Below are 14,035 nucleotides of genomic sequence, written 5' to 3'. Positions count from 1 at the left end.
ATGATAATTTTGCATCATTTGAGCAGTTGAGATTGAAATTCTAAATTCCTAACTCGCATCTCTTTAAATATCTGCAACTTCGCAGCTTTGGATACTCAAACTCAGCTCTCTCCTTGACTCCGTTTTGGAGTTCATTTCCTACCATCAAGGGTTTATCAGCAAAATTTACACGCCACTCAACTCTCACAATTTAGAACCTCTGACACATCTAAAAAGACAATAGGAGGAAGAACTGGCCACAGAACTTTGTGAGGATACATGGCACTCTGCACTACATAAGATACACTCATCCTCAATTTGTTTAAGACATGAGGTAATACACTTCAAGATTGCACATAGACTGCGTTGGTCTAAAGCGAGATTGGCAAAAATTACACCAAATGTGGATCCTAACTGTGGAACAACAAAATGTACTTTATCACATATGTTCTGGCTCTGTCCAGAATTAATGGATTTCTGGCAATCAATATTCATTTTTTTCTGACTTGCTAGAAAGACCCATAGAACCTCTTGCCATAATTGCAATATTTGGTACAGTACTGCGAGATCTCTGTCTCAACCGACACAGCAAAAACATGATAGCCTATGCTACGCTCCTGGCTAGGAGACTTATATTGCTTTAATGGAAAGACAGATGTCCTCCAACTTTCAATCAATGGGTCAGAGATCTTCTGCACCATCTGACTTTAGAAAAAATCAATTATGCCACAAGAGGCTGCACCCTCAAGTTTTACACTATGTGGCAACCAGTTCTAGATCAGGTAGAAAAGATAGATGCCTCGGATATTAGATGTATAGATATAACCCCTCCTTTTTTTTCTTTCTTCCTTTTTTCCCCCCATACTTTTACCTAATTTGTGTTTTCTGTGTATTTATAAATTGTATATTGAACCACTGAACTTGTGATGTGGATGTGTGGCGGTGCAGTGGGGTGGGATTGTGTTGAACTTTATTGAACTGCATCTCAAACTGTTTTTTGTATAACTTAAAAAACTAATAAAAACACTGAACAAAAAAATTAAAAATAAAACAGGCTGCAGTGGGAGTCTCTCTCCATGGGATATTTTAAAAATAGCAGGTTTGTGCATTTGGTCCTTCTCAGGCAAGCTCAGGGGTTTGGTGTTCGCTCCTTGACGCTGTTTTTTTTCTCTGAGTGAGGATTGGAATATATGCAATTCACATAACCCGGTCAAAAATTAATATATAGTTTATATTGTACTTCTAATGTGACTGAATGCATTAAGTGACGAATCCATCAGCACACCTTAAATGTCACTGTGACAACTTTGACCATCAGTTTAGTTTTTATATGACATACACTTTTAGTAATTAGTGGATCTTCAGCTGTTTATATAAACAGTATCTGTAAGAATGGTCCTCCTTAGGGTAGTTTGTCTGATCTGGCTGAAGTCTGATGCATATTTTAGATGGTCCTACTAGGTTTGTGTTAGTACTGTCTAAGCCTGGATGTGGATCAACTCACTCTGTGTTTGTACCGGCTGATGATCCAGGTTCTCCTGCACTGAGACTGAAGCAGAGCACCTGTAAGTTCTAGCTAAAAATACTATTCCCCCAGATTGTCCTCTGTACATTCTCAAATACAAAATACTATTTATTTTACGGCATGGATTAATAGTTGATGGTTATTACAGTTTTCTGTAATACCCCATCACATATCGACATTTGATCATAAACCTTCCAAGTCCACATATGACATACATGATACCCTGGGTGCGCTGGTTGTTGACGTTCTGGGACATCGTGTCAAGTTCTGCCTGTTACATGCATTGTCTTCTTTCAAAATACACTTCTGCTTTCACAAGAAATTTAACGTTTACATACAGTCTCTTTCTAAATAAACGCACTATGTCAGTACAACAACACAAATGGACGTTTGTTTTCCTCCAACAACTAACACACGTGGTTGGGTTCAGGAAAAAAAGGAACAGGGTTTCACTTTAGAATCTTACTGGACACGAACACCGCTCTCCCAGGTCAAAGTCTGTGTTTGTTTCACTTTCATTCTTGTCCCACCGCATTTTCCCCTAACACCATTGAACACTGGGGCGTCGGTGGCTTAGTGGTAGAGCAGGCGCCCCATGTACAAGGCTGTTGCCACAGCGGCCCAGGTTTGAATCCAGCCTATGGCTCTTTGCTGCATGTCATCCCCCCTCTCTCCCCCTTTCACGCTTACCTGTCCTGTCCATTAAAGGCAAAATGGCCAAAAAAATATCTTAAAAAAAAAAAACACCACTGAACACTTAAACTAAACCTAAACTATAACGGCAACTGGCCACGTATCATGCCAACGTTAAAGGATGGCTTTTTTCGTCAGTGCCTGACGCCACAAGTCACAGCCCAAGCACCAGATTTTGACGACTTCGGAGTGAGACTGGATTGTTTGTATAGATAAAGTCATCACTTCATCATTTTATCCTATCAGACATTTCTGTGCCATTTTGTTTTAATTAGTGTATAAATTCTTGCGGTTTGGCCTAAAACATGTTTTGTGAGGTCATAGTGACCTTGACCTTTGGCCACCAAATTCTATGCAGTTCTTCCTTGAGTCCAGGTTTTAAGTTGTGCCAAATTTGAAAAAAAAAATCTCTCAAAGCATTCTTGAGCTATCGTGTTTGCAAGAATGAGACGGATGGACAGACAGCCTGAATACATAATGCCTCTGGCTTCGGCTATCACTGGTGCAGAGGCACAAACCACAAAGCCTGCGTGTCTTGCTCCTCTGTTGGAGAGATGGTGGAGCCTTTTGGATGTCTGTGCCCAGAGTCATGTTGTCTCATGATCCTGTCATAGCTCTGATGAAGGTCTGATAGGCCATAAGCTCAGAATAAAGTGAAACATGGCACACATGTACGGTGGCATGGTGGTGCTGTGGTTAGCATTGTTGCCTCACAGCAAGAGGGTTCCTGGTTCAAACTCAGGGTGGGGGTCTGTGTGGAGTCGCATGCTCTCCTCCTCTGACATGCAGGCTAGGTTAACTGGTGGCTCTAAAGTAGCTGAGCATAAATCTTTTCTACTGGTTTGGACTCACTGGTGTTTACAACACCTTACTGGGATTTGAATAATGTGATGCATCCACATGAAGTGTAGCCTCAAAGACAGTGGAGGCACCTGTACAAATATTCATATTTAATTTTTTTTGGCTAATTCCTCATGGTTTATTATCTTATAGGTGCACGTGTTCATCTTGCTGCCTTTATAAAGCTTATTTAGACACTATAAGTTCCCGGTGGATCCAGAAATATGCCTCTTGGGCAACCTCTCAAATTATAACCTCACATAATCATTCCATCAAACTTACAGACAGAATTAAGATTTGTGGCTCTCAGTGGTGAAAAGGTGTATAGTTCAGGAAAAGACAACTTAATCACTGAGGGATTATATAAATGTTTTCTAATAAAATATGGCAACCTTTAATCAGCTGTGGAGAATCTCACATCTCACATGGGTGAATAATTGTCTGCAAAGTCTCTGCTTTCACCACACTAGTGTTGTGAAAGACCAATTTATTATGAAGCTTAATTTAGGCATTTTGTTATTTGTTAATTCATATTTGTGACGGCTGAATTGCATAGTGAGAGTGTCTGTATTGTCAGTGTGTGGCTGTGTGGGTAGCATACTATTAGAAAACCCCAAATAAAAAAGCTTACTCCACAGCTTACACCACAAAAACTACACACTAGGTGACATGAAAGACATTTATTTTTCTTATTTACGAGCTTATTTATGAGTAATCACAAAAGATAAAATCATCAAACATCATAAACAGAGTTGTGAATTTTCACACCTTATAGTTTACTAGAGATCTAATCGTGCTTTTGGTTGCACCTTATGGGAAGTGTAGGTTTTTCTTCGAGAGAGATCCCATGGAGGGAACCCCCAGTAAGTAAAACTGAATGCTGAGCTTGTATGAGTATTTTCTGTGACAGCCGTGTAGAAACACGCAGGGGAAAATGTTAACATGTTGATCCTTATCTAAGGAGTCCCAATAAAAGTGACCATGCTTGGAAAGATGGATCAGAGAAAGTATCACATCAGAGAGCCTGCTGCCGACTAAAGCCTCCTCCTGCTGTCATGGATTGTCGTGCAGGTAAGCATCTTGAGGTGCGGGGCTCACAGTCCCGCAGTGTCTATCTTTAAACCAGGCAGGGCTACAAGTTCAACTTCTGCGGACAAAGTTATGCAACACTGAAACTCTGTAGTGACTGCAGATCAGATCAGCCCCCTCCTCCTCTCTGTCTCTCTCTCTCTCTCTGTGTGCATTCAAATCTAATCCATGTCCACTGTGTGCGCTTTCATGTGACAGTCATCATCTTGCTGCTCATTGCACAAGCAGCCTGTGGACCTGTTAAAACAACAGCCCAGGCCCTGAACAACACTATCGAGCTGATGCAGAAGGAGATACGGACCGCTCTGGGAGCCCTAGTAAGTTTTTTACTCCTCAATTGATTTTTTTTACTCGTCAAAACATTGTATCTTGTTTTTGCCATTTTGTGTCTCTGTCATTTGGTCTCTTCGTAGTGTTTTTGTATCTTTTTAAGGTCATTTTGTCTTCTTGTTGTCTTTTTGTGTCTTTTTTGTCATTTGTGTCTCTCCATAGTCATTCTGTGTCTTGTGGTTTTTCTTATGTCTCTTGTCATTTTGTGCCTCTGAGGTCATTTATCTATTTTTTTTGTCATTTATGTCTCCGTAGTAATTTTGTGTCTTCTTGTGATAGTTTTGTCTCTCTTTGAGGTAATTTTGTGTCTTTTTGGGTCATTTTGTGTCTCTTTTGTAATATCCATCTCTCCCTAGTTATTTTGTGTCGTCTTGTGGTTTTTATGTCTCTTTGAGGTCATTTTGTTTCTGGTCATTTTGTGTCTTTCTGTGGTATTTCTGTCCATTTTTGTAGTAAATTTGTGTCTCTTGGCAGTTCCCTTTCATCTCTTTGTTGTCTTTTTGAGTCTCTTCCTGGTCAGTACGTTTATTTCAGTGACATTTTGCAGGACAGGGGGGCACTGACACTTTGGGTCCCTGGGCCTGTGCCCAGTAGACCCCTATAGTAATCCATCCATGGTTTAATTCTGTTTTAATCACACTAAGAGCATCACTTTAGTAAATTTATTTACTTACCTCTACATCCCTGAGTATTGGTCCTACTCACTGATAGACATCTACTAACCAAGCCCATCTCCTGCAGGCTGAACCTGGAGTGCTTCCCTTGAGCACTTCCTGCCACTCCCTAAACACCTTGGAGCTGGGTGGGTCTGAGCCCCTCACTGCTAAACACCTCTCCCTCTTCCGCTGCTACATGATGAAGATGTCTAACCTGACCACGGACGTGTCACATGAGCTGGTGACAGCCAGCCAGTACAGTCAGGATGTGGAGCGGCTGACGAGCAACAGCACAGACAATCGGGACTGCAAGCTGCCTGCCTTTGAGCAGGAAATGGATAGTTTTGTGTATGTTAAATGTCTGCTGGAGCATTTGCAGCAGCGGCTCAGCAGCACAACTTTGGGATTTTGACTGCGTAGCTTAAATATTGTATTTATTTATTTTACACATTATTGAAAGTAATTTTTGTAATCCAGTTTTCTATGTATGAGAAAGTTCTATCTTCTTATTAGGCTATTAGTATCTGATGACCAAGTAATATTTATTCTAGACAAAGTGACCTTTATTGACAATAAAGCAAGTCAAGATTTTTATTTTTGTTGCTTTTATTGTGATTCAGAATTGTTTAAGGCATCTTAAAAACATGTTGCATGAAGACATTTGGAAAAGAACAACAAACAAACAAAACAGACACTCAGATGCAGCACATAGAAAATATCTTAACTTCTTAAAGCAAATGAAATACAACACCAAATTTGGGGAGAACCAACGTGGGCAGATCCAATCTGCAATGATATACTGTACATCATCAGGTACAAAACCCCCTCACAAAAACAGCAAGCAGAAGTTGGAAACCCAACCTGGTATGACAAACATTTTAAAATGAGAGGATGATTGAAAAAACAAAACAACCCAAAAAAAAATCCACAAAAATGTCAAGCTGTGGTGGAACATTGGGTCTTTACTGTCAAAAGTAAATGGGCCTGTGTTGAATCTTAATGACTGCTTTTCTCGTCTTACTGTAAATTGAGCAGCCTCTACATCAACAGCTATTTTTTTTTTTTATGATGTAAAAAAACAAAGTAAAACCAGCCATTTAAAGACATCTGCAATCCACAATAAAACACACAAAAAGCTGCACATTCATCAGATAAGAACGATCAGTGGCATCATTCGCTACCATAAAACTCAGCGTAAACACAGTTGTTCTGCAGGAAATAAAGACACAATCACAAAATCAATGTCTGCCTGAGGAGTGCTGAACCACAAAATTTAAAAAAAGACTAATCAGCCTGCAAAGATCACAAGTAAGGGCACTTAATTTGACCTTCAGGCTGAAGTAGGGGAGACTGGGGATGGTTGTTGTTTTCGAGGGCACTTTAGACATCTTTATATGTTATACTATACAAATGACATATTATATAGCCTTAAAACAGACTACCTAGACAGACTACTCAAGTTAGTTTGTAGTTAGGATCAGCATCCACGAGAACTGTGTAGATTCAATGTTGGGCCGTGAAGAACACACAGGGACATGGATGTATGAAGGAAATAAATTCCTGGGGGAGTCTGGGGGTCCTCCCCCAGAAAATTTTCAATTAAGTAGATGCCATTTCCTGTATTCTAGTGCATTTTAACACCATATTAGCACCAGATAATCCAAACTGGTTCTGTGAGATATAGTTCTGGCTCAATATAGATCAAAAAAGGGCCCAACATAAAAGTCATTGCAACAGTAATGTTTCATAGTATTTCTTGGTCCTAATAGTCTTCTGGAGTTTAGTGTGTTTTTCCACCCAAGAGAGCAGTTGTGTTTTGGCAACCAGAGGGGCATTTAAGCATGCGTTTTTACCACCCAAGAGGGCAGTTTATCATGTTTTAACCAGCCAAGAGGGCACTTTAGCGTGTTTTGCCAACCAGGAGGGCACTTTAGCGTGCGTTTTGGCTCCCAAGAAGACACTTTAGCTTGTGTTTTGGCTCCCAGGAGGGCACTTTAGTGTGCGTTTTGGCTCCCAGGAGTACAATTTAGTCCGCATTTTGGCTCCCAGGAGTGCACTTTAGCCCGCATTTTGGCTCCCAGGAGGGCACTTTAGCGTGCGTTTTGGCTCCCAGGAGTGCACTTTAGCCCGCATTTTGGCTCCCAGGAGGACACTTTAGCCCGCATTTTGGCTCCCAGGAGGGCACTTTAGCCCGCATTTTGGCTCCCAAGAGGACACTTTAGCGAGCATTTTTCAAGAATTGGGCCACGAGGGGGGGCGTCTGCCCCTGCCCCCCACTGTCTGTGTTGGTGTAGTAGAGGTCAAAGTGTGTGTTATTTATAGCAGACAAATATGGGTACCACTAGGGCTGGGCGGTATACCGGTTTGTACCGAAAACCGGTATTTATTTTCGTTATGATTTGAATTTTTCATATACCGCAATACCGGTAAATAGCCCAAACAATGTCCGGAACGTGCGCGGCGGGAAAGTGTTTCAGCGGGGACCCATTTCACCGCTGCACACCACAGGCACGCTTGAGCGGGTGAGAGTGAGAGCATAGAAAAGTTTAGAGGCGTGAATGGCTGCCGGAGAGAGTCCTGAAAGCAAAGCAACTGTACACGATGACCCAGAAGAACTCATACCAAAAAGAGCAGTGTTTCCCCTATATGCAACTAGCAGCGGCGCACCGCCGTTTACAATTCTCCTCTGCCCTCTGTATCGCGCACGGCAGAGTTTCGCCCCGATGCGCGCACACACGCACACACAAAGTGCACACACACAGACAAAAGACACACACACACACACACACACACACACACACACACAGGTAAGCACACTGGAGCACGGCTCGGACTGCATTTTCCTGACCGAAGACGACCCGTCCCGAGTCCGAGACAGTTACGGCCGGGCTCCACCGGGCACGTCAGCGGTGCGACACGTCTGCAGCGCGAGTCCCGTAGCAGCTCGCCCCCCCTGTTAATCAATTACAGCGGCTCCAACAGCAACGGGAGCGGCGCGACAACCCCCATCTGTCACGCGACAACTCTCTATTTTACGGGGCTCTTCTATTTTTGTCGCGCTACGCTCCCCTACGCGACCCTCCAGCAGATAAACTACATGAAATAGTGTGCTAAACGAGCACAATGTGTTTTTAAATGAATAAACCATTATCAGAGGTGATATGTGATTTTTTTTCATGCATTTACCCATGTTTATCTGTGACATTGTGTAAATGTCCGTGGCAGACATTTGAAAGCGAGTAGATGACAAACAGTACAGTAAACTTGTAGATAACTCAAATATATGTAATAACTTAGGTGGAAAATGCTTTAACATTTCATGGCTCAGCAAACGGTAAACAACCCCGCTGGCTTCTCTACGTGTCGCTTCAGTACACAGTCAGTGGAGCCCAAATGAATGGAGCGGAGCGTGTGTTATGTTCAGGCATTGTCAGGTAAATAACAAATTCCGGCACTTGAATAGGCCATAGCACAACACAGCAGCATGTCAAGTTGGCCGAACCTGAGCAAAATACTGTGAAATACCATGAAACTGATATGATTTTTTCTTAAAACCGTGATATGAAAATTTTGTCATACCACCCAGCCCTAGGTACCACATATCAAAATTTAAGAGCTCTAACAAAAAAAAAAAAAACTGAGTTACACTTGCTCAAAAGAAAAGTGTTACAATCATCCCCAGTCTCCCCTACGTCAGGCATGCCGATCAAATCTGCACAGTGTCTAATTCTCAAGCAGTCGTCAGAGCGCTCTGTCAAATATGACGTTAGTTACACAAAAAAACATTTACTGAATGGATGGGTAAACGAATCGTTCATATGGCTTTTGGACTGTTTGAATGTGCTGCGTCATTTCACAGGACAGACTGTTTCCTCCTGCGTCTGTCATTAACACACCTTATAAATGAGTGTAACTATGAGCAGGACAAAATCAAACCATGTGATGTAACCTTTACCCTTGTGCAGACATGTTTCCTGCTGAGAAAGACCCTGAATCAATTTGTTCATAGCAAAATGGAAAATAATTTCACTGACCAGCCCAGCCCTGAGTGACAAAGAACAGAAAAGACCCCTACAACTAAGCTTTGCTCTTGTAACACTGTACATGTGAATATAATGTGTACTGCTATTTCAGTTATGCTCCCTATGAGGGCTGTAAGTAATATTGCTCCATTATGCTGTGACCTGCCCAGTAGAAACCCATGTGTTTAACATATAAAATGATGGGATTTCTTGTACAACTTGCAGATGAACTCACTGGAAATGGGCAGAGCAAGCAAAATATGAAGGTTCAGCATGGATGAAAAAACCCCACCAAGACACTACTATGGTCAACTGGCAAGATAACATTCACCTGAGTAAATGAGGGATGGAAAAGACGATAAAGCTCTCAGTTGCCTTTTACTAATTAAAGAAGCAGTGTGTAGGATTTAGTGGCATCTAGCTGTGAGGACAGCAGATTGAAACCACTTGAAACTTTCTGCAGTGTCAAACGTGACATTATGGTTTGAACTCCTACAGTTATCATTGTTCAGGAGGTTTTTACTGGGAACCGAATTATACGCAGAGGTCTCCTCTCCAAAACAAGTGGACCTTGTGATTTAAACCGGTTAAAACACTGAATAAAGCATGCTTACATGAAAAACCTCAATGTTTAGTTTGTCAATTTTGGGCTACAGTAGAAACATGGCGGTGCAACACAGCAGACTCTGTAGAAGAGGACCTGCTCCATGTGTAGATATAAACGGCTCATTCTAAGGTAAAAGAAACACAGCGATTCTTATTTTCAGTAAAGACAACATATTTATTTATTATATTTTGTTGCATATCCGCCAATATATGCCCCTAAATCCTACAACCTGGACCTTTAAAGGAATACTTCACTCACAAAATGACCATTTGGATATGAATCAGTTTTGCTGTGTTATCTTGAATTTGTTAAGAGCCTCCTCAGAAAACAGAGAACATGTTGACAGGGGAGCACATTTAACGACAGCACATCTGTTCACAAACTCTCACACAACTCCTGCAGTATAATCCAAGTCTCATTTGTCCAGTTGTATGGTCATTCCTTCCAAAACACATGAATTTTTACTAAAAAATAAAAACATTCATTCTTCATATTGGAGTCTGGTTTTGTCAGGAGAATAGATACGTTTCACTATTAGTTAAATTTTAAATAGTAAGGGTTTCGTCAAAATGCGTGTTTAGAAGGTGCTGAGCATTTTACTGAACAAACGAGATACTGCACGAGTTATGTGAGAGTTTGTGAACAGATGTTTTGATATTGTTTTGCAGGTGTTCGACGTGGTCCCCATTAATCGACAAATCAATATTGTTACGCCCCACCCTTAGGCGGCCCTATGGGGCTAACAAAACTCCAAAAACTGACCCAACAATAACCACATAAACACCTTTAAAACATTCAAATCCATGGGATTTATTAGAATTGAAACAGGCAAACAAGACAACAAAAACCCCATGGTGAGAGGCAGCAGGACCAGCAGTCCCCACACCACAGCCTCTCTCCTCTGCTGCTGGTGCAGGAGCTCTTAAGCACCTCCTCCATGCCAGGTGTGCTGCACCTCGTTAACTAATGCAGCACACCTGGGCAGATCTACAAAGGAGGGAGAAGAGACAGCAGCACAGAACACATACAGCCGTAACAATATGTTCACTGTTTATCATTGAGACATGCAAGACAAACAAATTCAGCTTTTTTTCTGTCTGCAATTGTCGCAAGTCTAAAAATAAATACGACTTCATGTTGAGTCAATCACGTTTGCACTCTGAGTCCGAAACTTTTGTTCATTGTTAAAATTTTCACATTAGGTGTGATTTTTTTTTTTTCTCGTATCCGTCAGACCATGGATCGTGGAACGCATCTGAACAAGGGGAGGCCATAATTTCAAGTCACGCAGAGGGGGTGGGGGGGCATATGCATTGAAACAGACAATATTACTGATGTATTAAATAACGTTGCGGAGCACTTTTTTTATTCCGACCCCACACAGTCACATCTACAGTACACGCATGAACACGAACACATGCTTGCTCAGATTAACCCCTCTGATCCCACTCTAACATTCACACACAACAGGCCAAGCCTATTTACACATAAATGCACAGATGAAACTATAGCAAACAACAAAGTAGGCTACATCCATTCCACAACCACAACCAAAACTCATCTTGCTGCCTTGAATCTAAATCAACATCATATTCATTATCATCACAAGTCAGCACTCATATCAGGCTGATGTGCGGGGGCCTGTTGTTCGAAAGTAGAATTAACCAATCCAGGATAAGTGGAAAAGCGAGGCTGGACAAATTCCGCTAAATCCATCTTGGCTTAATTGGTTGTTCGAACACCAAGCCAGGCTGAGGAGGCACGGCTTTGTCAAGCCAGGTGTAACTTATTCAGGTGAGTGCATCTTCCTTCGTTTGTGCCCTTCGTTTACACGCAAACAGATTTCTCCTCTGAAAACGAGTCTTTCTAAAAACTCCGGCCAGAGTGGAGATTTTGGAAAACTCCGGTTGCGCATTTGCATGTAAACTGAGATAAACGGAGATAAATGAAGTCATAGGCAGCTGACGTCACAGTATGCGACGGAACTTGCGCCTGTGTCAAAAGTGCGACCTATGTTGCTATGGTGACAGTGGATACATGGAAGGCTTGAGCTTCTCGTTACACTGCCACCTACAGGTTTGGCATGCTCTTGTGTATATATACACGGGTAAGTGTAAACGAAGATCTTTTTGAAAACGGAGACGGTGAAATGTCCGTTTATGAAAATAGCCGGCAATGTGTAAACAGTCTCTGAAGCGATATTAAAGCAAAGAGAGAGCGCGTGGCAAACAATTGTGGACCGACTGAATGCGTAATCTAAATATATACACTTGTGGTGCAAATGAATCTGTCATTATTAGGGTTCCTTCCACAAATTATAAGTTGTACACTTCACCTTAAAGGTGAGCAGTGGAAGTTAAGCAACTGCTGATTTCACACCAGCAGAAGAGCTCGCCGTGGATCAGAACCGAGGCAGGCCGATGATGGAGGACGGAGGGGGGAAACCGCCCTCTTCATACAAGGTACATTATTCCAGTATAGGCTACTGTACATGGAATCAGTCATTTTATTCATTCATTAATCAACCACTGGTGTTATGTGGACTGTCTGACTTTGGATTGTCTTGCAGTGTAATACAAATTGACAAATTAAAAGAAAAACTGGACTAAATTGGACTTAGAAATTAAGAAACTAAGAAAGAAGTAAGTGATTTTAATGCACAATGTAAGCATGACGTAATGTATTAATCAATGTTATTTCTTTCTTTCTCTCCACAGCTCAAAGCAGACACTGACTGATTACAGTATTTTTCTTTTAAATAAATTGAGGTCAAAGAATATTGTGGTTTCATCTTCATGTTGTAGCGTAGAAACCTAAGAAATGGTTGGGCGCCAGACAGGCGGACACAAAAACCCTCACTTGTCAAATTATTTTAGAGTGAAGAAAAAGTAAAATAACCCGACTGCTTACTTCTACACTACAAAAGAACAGAAAACACCACAAATCAAGTTGATTAATTAAGAGTCGTTATATTCATTCCTAATTCTAATTCAATCAAGCAGAATCAAATAACTCAAAAGTTTCTTAATTCATCAGTGTCACTGCAGTAAACAGAAATCCAATTCAATTCAATAGCCAACCACAGGAAAACACAAAATTCAAATACAAATAATATTCATTCAGCTCATAATCAAATAAAAGGAAATTATGTGTGTGTATGTGTGTGCGTGTGTGTGTGGGTGAGAGAGAGAGGTTTACAGTTCAGTTAATTTAGTTCAGATAGGTGAGAGTGTTGAGGGGAGTATGAATAGTATGAAGGTAATCCAGTTCAGTTCAGTTTGGATGTGTGTGTGTGTGTGTGTGTGTGTGTGTGTGTGTGTGTGTGAGAGTGAGTGAGTGGGGAAGTATGAATGTAATTCAGTTCAGTTCAGTTCAGTTCGGATGTGTGTGTGTGTGTGTGAGTGAGTGGGGAAGTATGAATGTAATTCAGTTCAAATCAGTTCAGGTGGAAGAGTGTGTGTGGAGTGTGAGTGAGGGGGGAGGCAAGGACCCAGGTCAGCTTGAAGCTCGAGTTTGGAGAAGCCAGGAGATTGTGGGGAAAAAAGGAACTTATCTGCTGGTAGTGAGTCATCCACCTCAGCTCAGCCACTGAATCCAAGCAGGAAAGGCACAGCAGATCCAGTCTGTTTCCACCTGCTCCATAGATCAGCTTTTCTTTGAGGTTGTTGTTTCCTCACCGTTCATTTCCAGCCAGTCCTTGTAACACTTTGTCCCTTGGGTAAATTCACTGTTGTCTTTTCATTTTAATCCAGTGCTGGGTTCACCCGTTTACTTATTCCCTCTTTTGTTTCCCATTCTCACTTCTCCTTTCCATCCTCCTTCAAGTCTCCTTTGTTTGATTTTCCCGCTCCCTGTTCAGCTCACAGGTGTCCCTTAATTTATCACCTTCCCCTCCTCCTTCCTCTCTTACTCAGGTGGACAAGGCTGTGATCTCACTTCCTTTTCCCTTCCTGCTACAATGTTTTCATTCATTGATGTAAAGTACACTGGAGTATTGGTCCAGTTAACTGGGAATATAATTTGGGGAGGTCCTACAGTTATGAAACCTAATAACCACTAATTGTGTTAATGCCAAATACACCTATTTGTATGTTTATTCCAACAATTAATCCTTTTATTGGTTGGGATATGTGCATGTCAAAGTATGTTTGGGCTATGGCAAAAATGTTTTAAATGTTAAACGTTTTTTTTTTTATTATTGTAGGCTTAATGTGTCAAAAAAATGAGGCAAATACGTACATAAGAACATGAAATGACGGTAAAACACATTGATTTCCGATCGCATTGACAGCTG

This window comes from Epinephelus lanceolatus, chromosome 9 (genome assembly GCF_041903045.1).
Source record: "Epinephelus lanceolatus isolate andai-2023 chromosome 9, ASM4190304v1, whole genome shotgun sequence".
Lineage (NCBI taxonomy): Eukaryota > Metazoa > Chordata > Actinopteri > Perciformes > Serranidae > Epinephelus > Epinephelus lanceolatus.
This window is presented reverse-complemented; position numbering follows the sequence as displayed.